Below are 20,259 nucleotides of genomic sequence, written 5' to 3' on the forward strand. Positions count from 1 at the left end.
AGAGAGACTGATTCGGTAACCGGGAACAGGCAGGGTCTGGCAACAGGTAGGCAGATATGCAGAGGTACCGAATCAGAAAGCAAGAGAAAGGTCGACAGAGCAAATGGTCATAACATATAAGTATAACAAAATCCTAGACTGGGGTGTGAGTTCCTTGGTCTCGACACCCTAGAACTAGTCTAGAGTATAACACAGTAATAGCACAGTGTTCCTAAGCTTGAGTGTGTGGTCCTTGGTCACAACACCCTAGAACTGGTCTAAATGATAACACAGCAATGACACAGTATCCCTAAGCTTGGGTGTGAGGTCCGTGGTCACAACACCCTGGAACTGGTCTAAAGTATAACAGCAATGAGACAGTGTCCCTAAGCTTGGGTGTGAAGTCTATGGTCACAACACCCTGGAACTGGTCTAAGGTATAACACAGCAATGACACAGTATCCCTAAGCTTAGGTGTGAGGTCCGTGGTCACAACACCCTGGAACTGGTCTAAGGTATAACACAGCAATGACACGGTACCCCTAAGCTTGGGTGTGAGGTCCGTGTTCACAACACCCTGGAACTGGTCTAACATATAACAAAAACGTAATCTGGCTAAGTGTGAATTCTCAGGTCCTCCTGGTTCTAACACACTGTAAGATCTGACTGGTCTGAGTGCTCACACGTTAGTATTCGCAACGGCAGACAACCAGCAACTGACAGGCAAGAAGTATATATAGCACAGCGCTCCTCAGCGCCGCCCAGTCCCACTCAGCCAATCACCCACTGCACAGGGATCAGCTGATCGTCCTGATCAGCTGATCCCTCTCCTATTGGCATAAAGGTCCTGCCTCCTAGCGCGCGCGCGGGTAGCTCTCCATCTGTGTGCACTACTAGGCTCAGACAAACCAGACGCATGCTGCTGTGCGGAAACCGCCGGTCTGAACGCGGAAACAGCCGCCCCGCTGTCAGACCGCGCGGCGGTGTCTCCACAATCAATTACATATCAACATTGAAAGATCAGCCAAGCACTCTGAGGCCAGAGAACGTTACATATTTCTGCAAAAACTTTTGATGGACAACAAAGAATGAAAATGGAATAAATTACAAATGTATTCCTATTCAATGAAACCTCACTTGGCGGACTCCGAGTCATCAGTGGTAAATACTGGGAGGGTGGAACATTTTCTCGTTTATGACTTGGCCCTGGTATAGCTTTGACTGGCCGCCTTCAAGCCGTACCATGATGATGTCATTCTGTAAAAAAGAGGAACTTTAGCAAAAAGGGGGGAAAAAATCACTGAATACATTGTAAAGGGAGAAGTTATAAAATAGAAGAGAGACCAAGAAATGATTGATATTTGCCATGTAATTTGCTCATGTTGTTTGATCCACAAGCAGCCTGCACCTAATCATCTTTACTACTGGCAAACATGAAAAAGAACAGACAGCATCAACTGCCATTATCTATAACCACACCCCCTAACAATACGATAGGCTAAAAGGTTGTTTTATTTATAGATATACTGTACATACTGTATGCACAGAGGGACTGGTTGCTTGGCAGTTATAAACAGCTGTTATTTCCCACAATGCAACAAGGCTCACAGGCAGGAAACTGTTACGACCAAAGTCCTGACATCACACTGTGGGAGGGGTTTTACCACAATATCAGCAATACAGACTCCCCTGATGATCTATCTGAGAAAAGGTAAAGATTTCACATGGGAAAGGGGGTATCAGCTACTGATTGGGATGAAGTTCAATCTTTAGTTACAGTTCCTCTTTAAACAATATATCTGATCCCAGCTTCAGTTTCTTCAGTCTATTTTTGCTTTAAACCTTTCTTTGTCAAGAAACTTGCTGATCCTCAAGCTACATGAGTTATTTTCCATTGTACAGTACATTTCCTTGTCCTAATCAGCCTACGGCCTACGGCCAATGGACAAAGTCATTTTTTCCCCCGCTATATTGCTTCCCCCGGTCAGGATGTATACAATAATATCCTATCACAGGTGCAGGTTGAGGTGGCCCCCTGTGCGACCGCTTCTCCTAATCGCGTTTCCTTACCCCACAATTACTCCGTGTGATCGATGTGCTGAAGTTCAGTTCTTCAATGGACCGTCCTAGGAGAGAAGAGGGGGGCGAAGAGGTCACAGATGTAAGGAGTACAGAGCAGCAGATTACAGTACCAGGATGAAACAGACTTCCCCCCACACAACAAATAACATGTTTCCTACCATCCCATGCACTTAGATTAATTATCTTCATTAAGTCCTCAGCAACACAGGAAAAGCAGATTGCCAGAGGAGATGCTCGCAACCCAACGGAATTAATGGACCCGGCACAAACAGCACACAAACATTACACACCGTGTACAACGCCACAGCAAAAAAAAAAAAAATAATAAAAGGAGGAAGTAGGAAAGCTTTGCTGTTGGTTTATGAGAAACATTTGCTTTTTATTTTAGTCTTCTCTAGGTACTGCAGCAAAAATAATATGTAAAAGTAAACCGGAGACAAAGATAGCACAAGGATTTATACTTACCTGGGCTTTCTCCATCCACCGCTAGTCGATTAGCTCACTCTGTGTCAGTCTGTCACCACCCCACCACCCCCCTTCCGCCGCTGTGAAATTCACAGTCCTAGCCGGTTGTGGGCCACTGCATGAACTGTCTGTGCTCCTGTGGCCGGGAGCACTCTTGCGCATGCACGCAGTTACAGTTTTAATGAAGTGCGCAGGCACACAATGCTCCATGGGATACAGTTGGGGGGTGCAGGGCCAGGGGACCTTAATGAGCCCCCCCCCCCCCCTCATCACTTTTTTAAATTTTCTGTTCGCACTTGTTGCAGCGGTTCGCGAACTGCGTAAACTTCCATAGACTTCAATAGGCAAGCAAATTCTAAAACCTATAGGGAAAGTTTTTGGCCACAAACATGATGAAAAAGTTGTTTCAAAGGGCCTAACGCCTGGACCGTGGAATGCCGGAGGGGGATCCATGGCAAAAGTCCCACCAAAAATTACGTAGTTGACGCAAAGTTGTGTTTTAATTTCTAAAGGGCAGAAATCACATTACATTTCTAAATTTGTGGAATAAAGTGCTTTAAAACGTCTGACGTGTTTACATGTCCATCAGGTAGTGTAAGGGTTAAACAAGGTTCACACTGACAGACCAACCGCCGCGTTTATAACACCGCAAACAACTGCAAAGAGCTTTAGTTTACCTATTTTTTAAAAAAAAAATTGTTGAAGCCGCAGCAGCAGAGGCCAGAACATTTTTATCTGTTTTTGAAAAAAAAAAAATGTTGCAACCGCTTCAGCAGATGCTAGAACGATTTTGGCATGGCATATATTTGGCGGGCAGCACGGTGGCGTAGTGGTTAGCTCTCTCGCCTTGCAGCGCTGGGTCCCTGGTTCGAATCCCAGACAGGGCACTATCTGCAAAGAGTTTGTATGTTCTCTCCGTGTCTGCGTGGGTTTCCTCCGGGCACTCCGGTTTCCTCCCACATTCCAAAAACATACGGATAAGTTAATTGGCTCCCCCTTAAAAAATTGGCACTAGAACAACAGTACTTACACTACATAATATAGACATATGGCAATAGTAGGGATTAGATTGTGAGCTCCTTTGAGGGACAGTTAGTGACAAGATATATATATATATATATATATATATACACTGTACAGCGCTGCGTAATATGTCGGCGCTATATAAATACATAATAATAATAATAATAATATACACTACATACAAAAATTTAGTTAATGTATTTTGAAATAAAAAATGTTTGCTGCAGCCACTGTAGCAGAGGCCATAGCGGTGTTTGCCTCTGGCACCCAAATCACAGCTGATTTGGGGCTGGTGCACACCGAAAACTGCTAGCAGATCCACAAACGCTAGCGGTTTTTGAAGAGGTTTTTCAGAGCGATTCTAAGCATGTTTAGATACATTTTATAAACATGTCTAGCATTTTTTGAAGCGTTTTTTTATATTTTGTTACTGTACAGCTGTGACTGAACAGCTACTGTAACAAAAATGCTTGGAAAACCACTCTAATCTAGCATTTTTCAGAGCGGTTTTTCACTTTCCTATACTTTACATTGAGGCAGAAACGCCACAGAAATCTCAAAGATGCTGCAGGACCCAAATTTGCGTTTGGGGGGGAAACGAGCGGCCCTGGTGTGCACCAGCCCACTGCAATACATTAGCGAAGCAAGCGTTTTAACAAATGCTCAGAACCGCTCCTGGTGTGCACCAGCCCTTTGACTCTTACCATTGCGCCTACGGCGTCATCCTTTTTACCTGTTTACAGACAGCAAGGAGAGAGTGGGATACTCAAGGTGGAGAGAATGCAACCAGGAAAGGGGGAATGCAACTGCAGAGAGAAAAACCTTCTGTGTGAGGCAAGTGTTCTGCAGGTGAGGATAGGAAAGTGTGATGAGGACAGCTCATTCTTTCTGCACAGGCAGGGTCACTATATTAGGAAGAGTAAAATCCAAATGATTTACGAGCACAGATAAGGCGGAGCTACACTCAGCACACACTAACAGGACAGATAAGCTATGTTCTTGTACAAGGAAAAACTCCTCCTCCCCTGATAAGCTGATTTATGCAGCAGCTGCTAGTGTGAAGAAATCAGGCATAAGGAAATATTTGATGCACAAGGCAACAAACTCGCAAGCTTCACTTCTTATCCTCCCCTGTCCAGCAATCTGCGATCTGCGACTGCTGACAAAATCCAGAGTAACTTGATATATAGGGCTGCTACTACAGAGAAAGAAAAATACTGTTACAAGACACAGAACATTTATATCATGCTTTTCTCCTGGCGGACTCAAAGCGCCAGAGCTGCAGCCACTAGGATGCGCTCTATAGGCAGTAGAAGTGTTAGGGAGACTTGCCCAAGGTCTCCTACTTAGTAGGTGCTGGCTTACTGAACAGGCAGAGCCCAGATTCGAACCCAGGTCTCCTATGTCAGAGGCAGAGCCCTTAACCAGTACACTATCCAGCCACTCCCTCAGATGGATTTCATTTAAAGGGTATCTGAAGTGAAAATAAACTTATGATACAATGATTTGTATGATTAGTCTTGCTAAGAAATAGAATATTAGTAACACAGATATGAGTCTTATATTTTTTCCAGTACAAGAAGAGTTAAGAAACTTCAGCTGTTATCTATGCAAAAGAGCTTATTTGAGCTCTCCGGCTTGGGTCGGCTACAGTGCTGTTTTCTGAAGCACTTATCTCAACCAATCTCTCACTGTTTCTTTTTTGTTTAAGGTTTTACTGCCAGGACAGCTCAAAGGGTCATTAGCTCTGCTCTGTTTCATCATTTAAAATATAGAGTTAATTTTTAAACTGCAAATAATAGAGAATGATCACAAAAAAAGCTATATAACTGAAAATAAAAAAATGCTGCGTTTTCTTTGCTACTAATTTTCTATTAATTATCCATGCTACACATACAATTTATTATATCATAAGTTTTTGTTTCGCTTCAGTGTCACTTTAACCACTTTGTCCTCCTTGACGTAGAACTATGTCAAGGAGGACATGCGCGCTCCTGTGCTTTCCCGCGGCCAATCGCGCGCGTGCACGCGCGCTCCCGGCCGCGGATCGTTAGCCCAGGAGTCAATGAATCGGGCTATGGCCCGATCACTGATTCCTCTTTCCCCTCTCCCCCCCCCTCTCCTCTTCCCATAGTTATGTATAGTTGTTTTGAGCAGGGGTGTAAGTAGAAATCATTGCCCCACCTGCAATATTTTTGAATGTATATTAGGAAGTGATAAAGGGGCATAGAGGTCAGGGTTAAGTGTAAGGGGGGAGGAAGAGACAGAGAGAGAGGGACAGTGAATAAGAGAGATAGAGAGAGAGAGAGAGAGAGAGAGAGAGAGAGAGAGAGAGAGAGAGTGTGTGTGTGTGTGTGTGTGTGTGTGTGTGTGTGTGCGTGCGTGCGTGCGTGCGTGCGTGCGTGCGTGCGTGTGTGTGTGTGTTTTCACTGCTACCACATCACAATGTCAGTGAAATGCAGGGCACAGCAGGGATGAAGCATACCTTTGCACATGATCTCATCCCTCTGCTGAGCCTGCACGGACTGTTCTCTCCTTCCCTGTGTCACCCAACACCAGATTGCACTAGATTGGAGCTTTATAAATACAATAAATAATATTAATAATAATAACTTAAAGGGGCACTATGGCAAAAAAAAATTTAAAATATGTGCAAACATGAACAAATAGGAAGTACATTTTTTCCAGAGTAAAATGAGCCATATATTACTTTTCTCCTATGTTGCTGTTACTTACAGTATGTAGTAGAAATCTGACAGAAGTGACAGGTTTTGGACTAGTTCATCTCTTCATGGGGAATTCTTAGCAAGGCTTTTATTCTTTATAAAGAAATTCCGTAAAAAGGATTTGAACAATGATACTGGCCAGCTTCCCTGCTCGCTACACAGTTTTTTGGCAGCTGGACAGAGCTACTGCCATTCACTAAGTGCTTTTGAAAATAATTAAATCCCTGTGAATCCCCCCATGAAGAGATGGACTAGTCCAAAACCTGTCGCTTATGTCAGATTTCTACTACCTACTGTAAGTGACAGCAACATAGGAGAAAAGTAATTTATGGCTCATTTTACTCTGGAAAAAAACATACTTCTTAATTGTCCATGTTTGCACATATTTTAAATTTTACAATTTTTCGCCATAGTGCCCCTTTAAGTTATCTAGTGCAATATAGTGTTGGGTGACACAAGGAAGGAAAGAACAGTCCGTGCAGCCTCAGCAGAGGGATGAGATCATGTGCAAAGTTATGCTTCATCCCTCTAGCAGGTTTTACTGAAATATTATAATAGCTGAAAAGTAAGAAATTATTAAATTTGTACTGTTTTCTTATACTTTTTCTTTAAAATGCATATAAAATAAATTGACTTTTAGTGAAAAGAACCACTCAAAGAAAGCCTAATTTGTGGTGAAAAATAAAATTGTAGATCATTTAGCTGTGATAAGTAGTGATACATTTATTGGCAAATGAATGGGAGGAGTGTGAAATGTGAAAGTTGCTCTGGTTTTAAGGGAAATCCCCTTAGTAAGAATGCGCTTTAGGACTTGAGATGCTAACATCTGGAAATAACTAAAGCCTCATACACACGGGCACCGTTGTTGCTGTTGCTAGCACACAGGAGACGTGTGCGCAACAGCTCGGCGACAGCTCCGCCTGAGCGACAGCTGTCTACACGTCTCCGCCCAATAGGTAGAGACGTGGCGGAAGCTGTAGCCGAAAGTTTCGTCCCCCTGCCGGAAGCTCCCTTCTGGCTGTGAGTAGCTGTCGCTAGTCCGGACATACACACGCAGTACGCTTGGTGGACTAGCGACAGTTGCGGCGACAGAAGTTGCCGGCGATTGAACTTTTCAATCGCACGGCAACTGCTGTCTCCGGCGACAGTTCGAGGTGCGCGCCTTATGGCCCATACTCACGAGGGACTTTTGTCGCCTCAACACGCGGCGCGCGCGTGTTGCGGCGACAGGTCGCCCGTGAGTATGGGCCGTTGCACGCGCGCGCACCCCGAACATGTCGCCCGTGGCTCTTGTCGCCATGCGATTGAAAGTTTCAATCGCATGGCAACAGTCGCCGCCGCACCTCCGCCGCAACTGTCGCTAGTCCGCGTGAGTACGCGGACTAGCGACAGCAACCTCCATAGAGGTAAATGGAGCTTCCGGCGGGGGAGGAGGAACGTCGGCGACAGCTTCCGTCTCGCCGCTGGTCCCTCTTCCGCGTGTGTATGCGGAGGGACCTGGAGAGAAGCTGTCGCCGGCCTGTCGCTAGCACGCTCACGTGTGCTGGCGACAGGCCACTTCTGCAGCCCGTGAGTACGGGCCATTATACACATGGGGCAACTGTCGGTGCAACATGCGCGTGCCACGTTTTTGTGGCGACAGTTGTGCCCCGTGTGTATGAGCCTTAAGTCACATTGTTCACTTGCATTATTTTATACTCCACTGTAGTAAACAAACATTTTCTAAATACAAAGCTTGAAAGTCAAAACAACACATAAAAAAAATAGGGTGCTATGGTTTAAAAAAATAAATAAAATATAGATAGATAGATAGATAGATAGATAGATAGATAGATAGATAGATAGATAGATAGACAGAGATAGATAGAGTAAACTATTTTATTTAAAAGAAAAAATAAATAGTGCAAAACATAACAGGAAAAACAAATAGGAAGTGTATATTCTTTTTAGAGCATGGACAACTCATTATTTGGAGATTTTCAGGGCCTGCTTTAGATCAGCCAGTCTGCACATCAGCAGCTATCAGAATGCACATTGTTAAGAGGTTATATTCCTATATTTAAACAGTTTAGGCATTAGAGTGTTAGTTTAGACAAGAGTATGTTAATTACAGCTTCCTGCACAAATGAAGAGATGACATTGTCGGCAATTTCCATTGAGAAAAGGGTCCGCGCTGTTTGTCCTAGCTGGAAAATGAGTGAACTTTTAATGGGAACTGTATCTGGCGTACAAAAGAGCATGGATAGGTTAATGCCATTCTACAGAAGATATAATAGTTGCTTAAGTGTTTGGCAGAGGACAGGAAACACCTCTTCTCCAAGCGACACGACTTTCAAACGCACCATTAGGAGTTCAGGACCCCTTAATTGAGTTGTAAGTGTGGGAATGTATGTCTGGCTCATTTGAGTACTTAAGTATTTTATGGAGGCTGTCATTCCTCTGCCATATTTATCTCATACTCTGTCTGTGAGCAGATTCAGATACGATGATTAGATACATTGCAGACTCCCATGGAGTGGCATGTGTGCCAATATGGCTATGTCGTGGCAGTTTCATGCAGATAGAGGCATAGTGTAAGGGATAGCGGAGACAACGCCGCCATGCGGGGCAGCATGGCGGCGGTCTCCGCTTCCCAGCCGGCGGACTCCGTCGCTCATGCGGAGCGGCCGGCACAGGCTGGCAGGGACACCGCCGCCACGACTGTCGACACGGTGGCAGGTCTCACATGGCGGCAAGCGGACTTCAGTCTGCGGGCGGACACGGACCCGGGGCCTGGCCTCTCCATTACACAGATGCAGAGGGTCACACGCGCGCGCAAGGAGGCAGGACTTTTACCTCCTACGTAGGAGGCTCAGCTGACTCTCCAGTCAGCTGACCTCAGGAGGTGTCCTGATTGGTTGGGACTCTGGGGCGGCGCTGGGCAGCTCTCTGACTACATATAGGGCTTGTGTGTCAGTAGCAGGTTGTCTGCTGTCGTGAATACATTGCTGTGTTAGCGCCCAGACCTTAGCTCAGTGCCCTGTTGTTGATACTAAGGATTTCACACCTTAGTTAGGATTGTACTTTGATATTGTATCTGTGTTTTGACTTCGGCTATCCTTGACTACTCTCTCTCTCTACGCTATTGTACTTTTGCCTATCTGATTGTTGTTGCCAACCTCTGCCTGATTACCGATTACTCTTCTGCCTTCCGCTCCTGTACCGCTGCCGTCATCTCTGTTGCTGAACCCTTGCCTGTCTGACCTTTCTCCCTTCAGTGGAACGTCTCCCACTGGAGGGTTATCTCTGAGGCTTGCCTCTCCGAGACGCCTGCCCCAAGCAGACGATTACTGCTAGGGGTCGAGATTCCTCACTCTGCCTGGTTAGAGGATCTCACTCACGGGGTTCCCATTCAGAGGTAACCACACCTCTGAGGAATTGCTGTGTGGTGGATATTTCCACACTTCCGTGATATATTACTGTCTTTATTGTGTTCTTTTGCTGGGTGTCCAGAGGTGAGCAATATATCTGATTATCGGTGATACTGCAGATCATCAATAATCGGGTATATATCTGCATTCTTGGTGATACTGCAGATCGCCAATAATCAGATTCTCTCTGCGTGCTGACACCGATCGTTACAGAACAGCAGACCACTAGTATGGAAGCACTATGCAGTCAGATCGAGACTCTAACCACCTCACTTAATAACCTCATTGAGGTGGTTAATTCGCAACAGACTCAGATCAACCAATTGGCTGGGTCTGTACGGGTCTTGCAGACGACTGTAGCCACTGTGCAATCCTGGCCACTGTGCAATCCCCTCCGGTCACGGATCTCCATATATCAGTGCCCGAAAAGTTTTCAGGGCAAAGATCCGACTTCCAGAACTTTCGCAACTGGGTTTTGTCTTATTTTGAGCTACGACCAACTTTGTCAGGTACTGAGCAGCAAAGGGTGACCTTTATTAAGACCTTATTGTCAGGGGACTCACAAACCTGGGCATATGGTCTTTCGCCCGAGGATACAGCACTGAAGTCAGTTGAGGAGTTCTTTAAAGCAATGGCTATAATTTATGATGATCCGGATGCTTCGATCACTGCGGAGAGGAAGCTCAAAACTCTCAAGCAGGGTCGAGATTCGGTGGAAGTTTATGCGGCCGAATTCAGAAGGTGGGCTGTGTCGTCTAGGTGGGGGTCCTATGCCTTATTAGACTGCTTCCTCTCAGGCGTATCAGACGCAGTCTCTGAATTGATGTTAGGACACCCAGAACCCAAGTCCGTCGATGATGCCATTTCCTTGGCGATACGTGCGAATTAAACCCAGGCTGGGAATTGAACCCAGGTCTCAGTGTGCGGTAGGTAACTCATTTAACCACTATACCACCAACAACACTACATGCTGAAGCCAGCCTAGCATGTACCATTATGGTCAATCCAAGAGAAAAATTAGCTTGCTTAATCAACGGAATTGTACTATATCAAAAGCCAGCTTACATACCGTGGTTAAATGAGTTACCTACTGCACACTGAGACCTGGGTTCAATTCCCTGCCCAGCCACGGTATGTAAGCTGGCTTTTGATATAGTACAATTCCGTGGATTAAGCAAGCTAATTTTTCTCTTGGATTGATCATAATGGTACATGCTAGGCTGGCTTCAGCATGTAGTGTTGTTGGTGGTGTAGTGGTTAAATGAGTTACCTACTGCACACTGAGACCTGGGTTTAATTCCCTGCCCAGCCACGGTATGTAAGCTGGCTTTTGATATAGTACAATTCCGTGGATTAAGCAAGCTAATTTTTCTCTTGGATTGATCATAATGGTACATGCTAGGCTGGCTTCAGCATGTAGTGTTGTTGGTGGTGTAGTGGTTAAATGAGTTACCTACCGCACACTGAGACCTGGGTTCAATTCCCAGCCACGGAATGTAAGCTAGCTTTTGAAATACTACAATTCCCTGGAAGATGAGATCCTCCTCCCTCCGGGAGGAGGGAGAGAGGATGAGTAATAATAATCAACTAGGAACAAATCTACAAGATCCTAACTAAACTCTCCATAGCAGAGTCTGTCTCCATAGCAGAGTCTGTCAGCAGCTGTCACTTAACTAATTACTGAAGGCAGATGAGTGAGTAAAACGACAGGAGTGAGTAAAACGACAGGAGAACCTTGCCTTTTATAAGGGGGGGGGGCTCCAAGAGTGAGTGCAGTCTGATTGGTGACAATGTGCCTGCTGATGACAGGAAGTGACAACGGTGTGACCCTCACTGATAAGAAATTCCAACTGTACAACACTTTCCTAGCAGAAAATGACTTCTGAGAGCAAGAAAGAGGGGAATTTCTTGCCAGTGAGGGTCACACTGTAGTCACTTCCTGTCTGAGTCAGGACTGAGTCAGCCACTTACATACCTGATATTTAACTCTTTCAGGCAGAGAAAGAAAAAAAGAAACACAGACTAGTGATTTATGTGCTAGGCTGTAACGATTGGCCATGCAGATCGTGGTCGTGACTGGAACCAGACTGGCAGATCCACGATCTCTGCATGGCAATCGTTTTGGTTCCAATAAAACCAGAAGATCACAATGGAAATACTGACGTCTGCACAACAGAGTAGAATAATAAATGTGTTTTATTTACAATAATGCAAGTGTACAAATGCAGATCACCATACACATACAATATACAATCAAACAACGTGTGGTGCACCACAAATACCAGAACCCTAACTATCTATCTATCTATACAAATATATACAGCAACACACACAATATGAGAATATATACAATAATACAATATATACTGACATGTCTCAACACAATCAGCACACAGAAGAATCGTCAGACTAGCAAGGATCAAATACCAGGAAATCAGAATGGATCAAAAGTACAGAATCAGAAGGCAAGAGATTAGTCGAACAAGCAGGAGTCAAAATACCAGGAGCTCAGGATACAGGACTGATGGCCAGAGTCACAACACTGCAGGAACAAGACACAATGACCTAGCAATGTGCTGCTAGGAAGTCCGGCCTTAAATAGCAGCCCATTGATCAGGTGATCTATCAGGAAGTTCACATAGTTCCACCTGCTGGTGATCCAGGGAACTGCACAGTTCTCAGCAACAGGGGAGACACCTGCTGGTTGACAATGGAAGTTCACAGCACAGTTCATAAGTAATGCCACCAGCAGGACAACAGAGGCACAGATCGTGACATAGGCACTGTGCAAACACATGTCTATCTCATCATGTCACATGTCACTTCGGGTATCCTTTAAGCTGAGTAAATTGGCACCTAATTAGAATTAGAATTTGCATTAGCTACACTTTACAAACATCTCATTCCTCACCCTTAAAACTGATTATTCTGCATCAAGATAAATCATGGCTTTAACCCAGTAATGATGAAAAGCCTGGACACTGTTCACACTGGAGTTGGTAAATGTGGGCACATCAGAGGGCACCGCACTGTGATTTCCTGCTGTCACCAAAGGCTGTATTTGGTAAAACCAAACTGCTCCTCTGTCAAAACCCATGACGGACACAAAATCAATCACATCCTCTATTTGCATTATTGATCAGGGGTTTCTCTTAAAGTACGCTGCAAAGAGAAGTTGTAAAAGCGACATTACCCTTTAAGCCTGTCAGCGCACGAGCGTCACATTTCCTGAAGGGAAGCCATGACAGTCGTATCGGCCACCAGATGCGAGCGGCGGGCTTACAGATCTGCAGACCAAAGACTGTCTGGCTGGCTTATTATAAGATCAGTCCTGACATCTGAAATATTCATTAAAGAACGGCGCTTTAATAAGTAGAACAGCGCGGTCCCAATTCGCTGCTACAGAATCTCGCAGTTTAAGGCTAATTACTATTTTCTGCTACCAATGAGCTAATTAATAATTTTACAGCTACTATTTGTAGTGGGGTAATTAACATTTTTGTAGCTAGTGGGATACGTGGTGCAGCTGAGTTAACACTTTAATGGGGAGATGCAAATGGATAGTTACAATATTTATCATATGGATAATTAACCCTTTGCTGTTGAGTGGGGGAGGGGGTGCACAGTATGGTGGGGTGGGTTGCACAGCATGGGATAACAGGTGATACAAAGATTAGACGCAAGACCGGGAGGTTTATATCATGCATCTGTTACTTCTTAGAAAAGAAACACAACACTAATCCCGAAGGGTGAGCCGGGAGACTCATTTTATTTGTGTTTGTATTAATGGTATGGTTTTTATTGTAAGAATTTTAGAGTACAGATTCTCTTTAAGTTTTTCTTTTAACTCTCCTAGTACTGGAAACAATATGTCTCTCAATACTCATGTTCTATTCCTTAGCTGTACTACACACATTTATTATCTCATAAGTTTATTTTCACTTCAAAATTGCTTTAAAACGAGCTTCTGATCAATCATGCAAATATATCGATTGCGCACCCATAATGAGATAATGAGAAGACAGAGGAACCCCGCTGTTTGCATGCGACCGCAAGATCGTGTTCCTTTTGAAGCTGAGAAAATCATAGGACATCTGGGTATTTTAAATCAGTCCTCTTTTAGCTGAATCAAAGAAAATATGAGTGGAGAGAGTGAAAATAATTGAATGGACTCTTTAGACTGCATTGTAATTTCATATTTGCCTCTTTTCAATCATTCCAGCGAAAATCGGGAAGAAAAGAAATTGAAGACAATCGCAGGATCACGGCAAGCCATTCATTAAATCACTTAGCGACTAAATATACTTCAAGTGAATTTCCACCTTTCATTATAAAAAAATCGCTATCACATGTGAGTGCTGCACACAAGGCATTCTGACTCGAGATTCAGTGTGAGGAAAAATTGTCTTCTTATTTCAGTTTGCAGCTTGTTGTGGGGTTTTTAAAGGGCCTGAATGCTCAAATAGTCAATTTTTTTCAAGAATAAAATCTGTACTTTTAGTGCTGTTTATAAAATGGAGGCAGGCCAGTAAGTGTCCACTTCCTGTATGTGCAGTTAGCTGCACCATGCAGAATGCACTGCAAGTCCTTACCTGCAGTAATCGGAAAACTAACACACCCAATACTCACTCTTTTTTTAGGCCTCCTTCACAGTGCGACGTTAAAGTCGCAAGTTAGAAAATGTTCCAGCGCAGACTAACGCACAGCAATACAAAGTTTGTACGATATTCACAGTGCACACATTGCGTTGTGTGTAACGTGTTGTGTTGGGCAAACATCTGGATGTTCGGGAACGTTCGCTGAACATGGCCGCGATGTTCGGCATGTTCGGCCCGAACCCCGAACTCCCCGAACATCCCGCTTTTGGGGGCCCTATGGGGTTGCAGGCATAAGGGGGGGAGCATGCCCCGATTGCGGGGGGGGGGAATTCCCCCCACCCCCTCCGCTAGCGCTCCCCCCTCTGCCCACTTCCCCATACAAAAGTTTAAGGAAAGTAAAATAGTACCGGTGGTGAAGTGAGTGAGGAGGAGGAGTCCGGAGAGTGACGCGTTGAGGGAGGCCGGGCAGCGGGCGGTTCAGCGGTAGTACCCTTGTGGTACTTCCGCCCTTTCTCTGACCTCACGACCTCTGCATACGAGGGTACGCGTCACGCGTACCCTCGTATGCGTCATCACGCAGAGGACGTGAGGTCAGAGAAAGGGCGGAAGTACCACAAGGGTACTACCGCTGAACCGCCCGCTGCCCGGCCTCCCTCAACGCGTCACTCTCCAGACTCCTCCTCCTCACTCACTTCACAGTGCCACTGCCAGCCACTACCACCGGTACTATTTTACTTTCCTTAAACTTTTGTATGGGGAAGCGGGCAGAGGGGGGAGCGCTAGCGGAGGGGGTGGGGGGAATTTCCGACCCCCCCCGCGCGATCTGGGCATGCTCCCCCCTTATGCCTGCGACCCCATAGGGGGGCCCTGTTCGGCCAGGCATTGAGCCGTTCGGGCGAACCCGAACAGTTTGGCCGAACACCACCAGGTGTTCGGCCGAACTCGAACATCACCCGCACAGGGTGATGTTCTGCAGAACCCGAACAGTGGTGAACACTGTTCGCCCAACACTAGTAACGTGTAGCAATATTTAGAAAGTGCTGCATGCTGTGCAATACATTGCATTATGTGTGTTGCACATGCTCAGTAATGTTTTTTTTTTTTTGTAACGCATGCACTGTTTTCGTTCCATCAGTATTCGACGAAAACGGCGCACCAAGAGACACATCACGTAGTACAAAATAACGTCCAATTTTATAACCTACATGTGCTGCGTTAGGGGCATGTTGTGCGACCTTAACGTCGCATCAAACGCAACGCCTTAGTGTGAAAGATCCCTAAATGATTATTAAGAGTGTAATATCATTTTAAAGCACACCTGAACCGAGAGGGAAATGGAGGCTGACATATTTATTTCCTTTTAGATGTAGATTTCCTGGCTCTCCTGCTGAGCCTCTGTCTCTAATACTCCTAGCCATAGACCCTGGGCCAGTTCAAGAGTTTCTTCTGCCTGAAGTAAACCTCCCACCCGGGGAATCCTGATATATATGTATATATATATATATATTACACCCCATCATATTATATACCTCATATCATATATATCTCCATATAAACCCCATCACCGGAGAGAGATCACCAATGCCAGTCAGAGGGGAAGTTTGGCACGCAACCAAGTAGGCGAGGGTGCTTGCACTTGACCGCCCAAACAGATGTCACTGCTACTGATTGAGTGCAGTGATTGGCCCAATGACAGTGCCATGGTCCCGCCTACGAGATCATCGGCACCATTTAGCAAAAAGAGCAGCAGGCAGCTGTGGTTGGCCGGTGTGGTGCCAGCACCAGGGCCGTTTCTTGGGCAGTGCGGATAGGGCGACCGCCCTGGGCGCAGACCGGCAAGTAGAAGAAGTGGTAGAAGGACATAACCACTAGGGAGCTGGTGACGCGCATTGCAGTTAAATGGAAGAAGAAAGAAGATTACCAGTGCGATCACCTTCCTTGACTCCTCCCAGGCTGCCTTTGTACAAAGTCAAGTCATCATCAAGTCACGACTGCGTGATGACACCTGATGTCCTGTAGCAGTACTGCAGGCTGTCAGTGCGCGGCGCCCATGGAAGAGTTGGCTTTCCGGGCTCTCTTCGCCTGTGTGTTTTCCTGGTCCCTGCTTCCTCCTGGATGAGCAGCTGGTCACTAGTAAGTAGGCAGATCTACTTGTGACCTGTGGCTGTGTGACTGTTATTAAAGGGTAAGGGTTCAAGAGTCCACGGGGTGGGGGGAAGGGAGAACAATTTTTACACCCTCGCCCTGGTGTCATTTAGCCTAGAAACTGCCCTGGCCAGCACCCTTGCCTGATTGGTCGTATGCCAAAGCTTCCCCCTGTCAAAACTGTCATAGGGAAGGGCGTCAGCTGCCACTGGTCAAATAAAGGCAGAGATTCAGGGATGCATGTGTACCAGGAATGCAGCGCAGTGCGATCCCCTTCACTGTCACTGTATAGGATCAGCATTACAATGGAGAGCAGGTGCTGTGTGTTGATGTAAAAATGCATGGCTATCTATGTTGTACAGTGGAAAGGAGGCCTTAATCTAAATTTTGGCAATGTTTTTTGAACTTGAATAATACTCAGCACTAATAATAATAAGCTCAATGTCAATACCTATAGACTATAAACAGAATATTGTGCTTGACCACCAGGGATCTGGAGATATATATTACAGTGTTAAACTTTCAATAAATTGCTTATAGCATATAATGAATGCCATAACAGAAAGAGAAGGGGTAGCTGGTTGGCTTGATGGTAGTAGGAACCTGAACAGATGCAGGTCTTCCAAGAAAAAATTAAAATCCCTCATCTTGTACTCTAAGTATAAACATTGAATTTGCATTTTCAAATTCACACTTCTAACCACTCATCACATCTCCTTCCATGACAAGAAATGTGAGCTGGCAGCATGAGTCAGCTTCTTCAGATTTTCAGATAAGATAGGCAGGAGACAAAGGAAAAGGTTGCTGCCAACAAGAGTAAAGGATGGAGGTGGACAGCACACTTGTAGTCAATAGTTGTGATGTGCCAGGTCAAGAAGAACCCACAGCACTAGGGTCCAAATTGCAATATGAAAGAGTGGAGACTGGCACCATCGGGTAAGTATTTAGCTCTTTACTAAAAGACACATAGACATGTAGCTACAGGATGGTAGCAATAGCGACATTTCGGAGGTGACCTTCCTTTTTCAAGCTTATGTCAGTGTCTAATTCATGCATTCACAATCTCAGCTTTATATACTATCCTAACATGGAATCTAACCAATCACCATAAACTGTCGCCTATGTCGACCAATCCCCATCTGTCCTGCCAAGCGGACCTGATAGGGGACTGCTACTTTATATGCGTACATGTGTACAGCCAATAGGAGCCCCATATAGTACGGCTAAGGTGAGCCAGGACGGCGGTGCGCACCGCCCCACACACACGCTGGAGGCCACTGACCAATGAGGACGAGGAGTGGTGGAATATGTCATAACGGTCACACCCCACTAAGGGGCAGACCGGATGGGAAACTCCTGTTCTCCGGGCGGCGCATCGCACCACCCAGTCGACGAGGCCTATGACAGCACACGTGGGCGGAACGTAAACAAACTGCCCACATGACTGTCAAGCGAGCAGCGAGCGAGATGCGCCCACCCCCAATCCCACCGCATTACTCAGGTATCAACGTAAGCAATGGCTTAAAGTAACAGGAGAGGACATAGTAGTAATCAATATACAGTGTACAGTGCTCACCGCTTGCTTTATAGTCACATGGGCGGTTTGTTTACATTCATAATTATGAATTTTGCTGTGAAATTACTCTTATGTGAAATTCTAGCTCATCACTAGTGCTGGACTCTAAGGCTGGATTCACAGTGGTCGGTGGCGTAACCAGGGCCGGGCCGAGGCATAGGCTGGAGAGGCTCCAGCCTCAGGGCGCAGTGTAGGAGGGAGCGCAGAATTCATTCAGCTGTTATTCCTAATTGTATTTGAAGCAGAAAGAAATAAGAAAAGGGGATACATGGCAGTGACTGCAAGCCAGATAACTAGATATTAAGGTGTTGGGGAGGTTGTGGGACCTGTGGCGCATCTTAGTCTAATAGCAATCAGTGTGTGACGGCTGGGGAGGCAGGGATGGAGGGGCGCACTTTGGTGTCTCAGCCTTGGGTGCTGGAGGACCTTGTCCCGGCTCTGGGCGTAACACACATATGGCCTCAATTCTGGTAGCTATGTGAGGTAAATATTTTTTTGTAGGTAAAATACCTCATGAGGTATGTACCTCTTTATATAGCAATTCTGAAAGATTTTTCTCCATTTCAGAACATGAGGTAAAACATGAGGAAAATGCATAAAGTGAGGTAAAACATGAGGTATTTCAGAGTAAGCATGCAGTAAATAGTAGTCTTTCTTTAATTGTCTTCCATAAGTTAGGATAGTCTTTGGAAGATGGGTTTTTTTTGAGGGGGGGGGGGGGTGTATTTGATTATGTAGCAACCTATGAAAAATATATTTATAGGCATCCCTTATTAAAAAAATAAAATCAGTAAATATTTGGAGTTTAATTTCTACTATTCTTTTCTATTACACAACCTGAATAGAAACGACACTAACACAGCAATAGGAACTCCACTAAAAACTGCAAAATGCATACAAATTGGCTTTACCTCCAGGTACAGGTAGTTCTTAAACTGATCGGTAAATTATGTGCTAACATGCCACCTAATTTTCATGAGAATAGCTATTTTCGGTAAATTACCTCATGAATTACCTCATAATTTACCTCATGCGGTAAAACATGACTAAAACCTACCAGAATTGCTAAATGTCATTACCTCATGAGGTAAATCACCTCACATGAGGTCATTTGTTTGATAACCCTACCAGAATTGAGGCCATAGTGTAAAGACTGTGAACTGCAATGGATCTTACACATAGACTAAGCAGCACAGTGGTGTAGCGGTTAGCACACTTGTCTTGCAGCACTGGGTCAGGTACCCAGTTCAATTCTCAGCCAGGACACTATTTGCTTGGAGTTTGTATGTTCTCCCCGTGTCTGCATGGGGTTCCTCCAGGCACTCCGGTTTCCTCCCACATCCCAAAAACATACAAATAAGTTAATTGGCTTCACCCTAAATTAGCCCCAGACTACGATACATACAATACACAATACATACATAGAAATATGACTGTTGTAGGGATTAGATTGTGAGCCCCTCTGAGGGACAGTTAGGTGACAAGACATATACTTTGTGCAGTGCTGCTGGAGATGTCAGTGCTATATGAATCCTAAATAATAATAATAATAATAGCCTTTAATACAAAGCTTGCATCTGGCGAGCTAAAATAATGATATCCATTACAAAACAGTCGGGATGGTTGGATATGCCCATTTCAGAGTCCGTGGAAATTCCGATTTCAGTCAATGACAATTTCCATTTTTCCGAGGAGTATTGTATTTATCATTTCTTGCATCAGAGAATGCAAAAATTAAAAAAAAAAAAAAAATTCAAAAATCAGAAAAACGAAAAAATTTAATCTGGTGATGGTCTAAAACGGTAATCCGATTGGGCTAAAATTACCGAGTTGCGGGAAATTGGATCTTCACGGAATTCTGATTTCTGTTTTCCGAATGCAGATTTCTGATCGGAAATGCGGAAATTTCAACTCCGCAAAATCCAAAGGAGCATCTAGTACTGTGAACAGACCCATAGAATTGTATGAGCAGTGAGTTGGCATGCAGAATTATTTTGCAAAGCAACTGAACACTGTGAACTAGCCCTAAAAAAAGACACATTTTTAATATCAATGGTCTCTTGACCTGTTTTAAATATTCAAATGCACGACTTCTCATCTTCCTCACTAATGGTGCTAGAGAACGGACGGTGACCGCTGAGAGTTCAGGTTCTCTAAGAGCTGAGAAAGCAGGAAACTGGCCATTCCCCTAATATAGATTCCTCTGCAGCTGTCAAGGCTGCTCAGTCCGGATCAGCGGCATAAGTCTCGCTCTG

The 20,259-nt window shown here is 44.9% G+C and overlaps 1 long non-coding RNA gene across 1 annotated transcript in view; it reads right to left on the bottom strand.

Annotated features, from left to right (window-relative positions):
- Nucleotides 1-1,122: 1,122 nt before the first annotated feature.
- The window catches only part of LOC137522404 (uncharacterized), a 31,626-nt gene continuing 12,489 nt past the window's right edge, over nt 1,123-20,259 (bottom strand). Inside the window, exons 2-3 of the long non-coding RNA XR_011022282.1 lie at nt 2,050-2,105; nt 1,123-1,236 (exon numbers count right to left, since the gene is read on the bottom strand). This is a non-coding gene — a long non-coding RNA (uncharacterized lncRNA). The remainder of the gene's footprint in view (nt 1,237-2,049; nt 2,106-20,259) is intronic.

The sequence above is a fragment of the Hyperolius riggenbachi genome, chromosome 6, assembly GCF_040937935.1.
Source record: "Hyperolius riggenbachi isolate aHypRig1 chromosome 6, aHypRig1.pri, whole genome shotgun sequence".
In the NCBI taxonomy this organism is placed as follows: Eukaryota; Metazoa; Chordata; class Amphibia; order Anura; family Hyperoliidae; genus Hyperolius; species Hyperolius riggenbachi.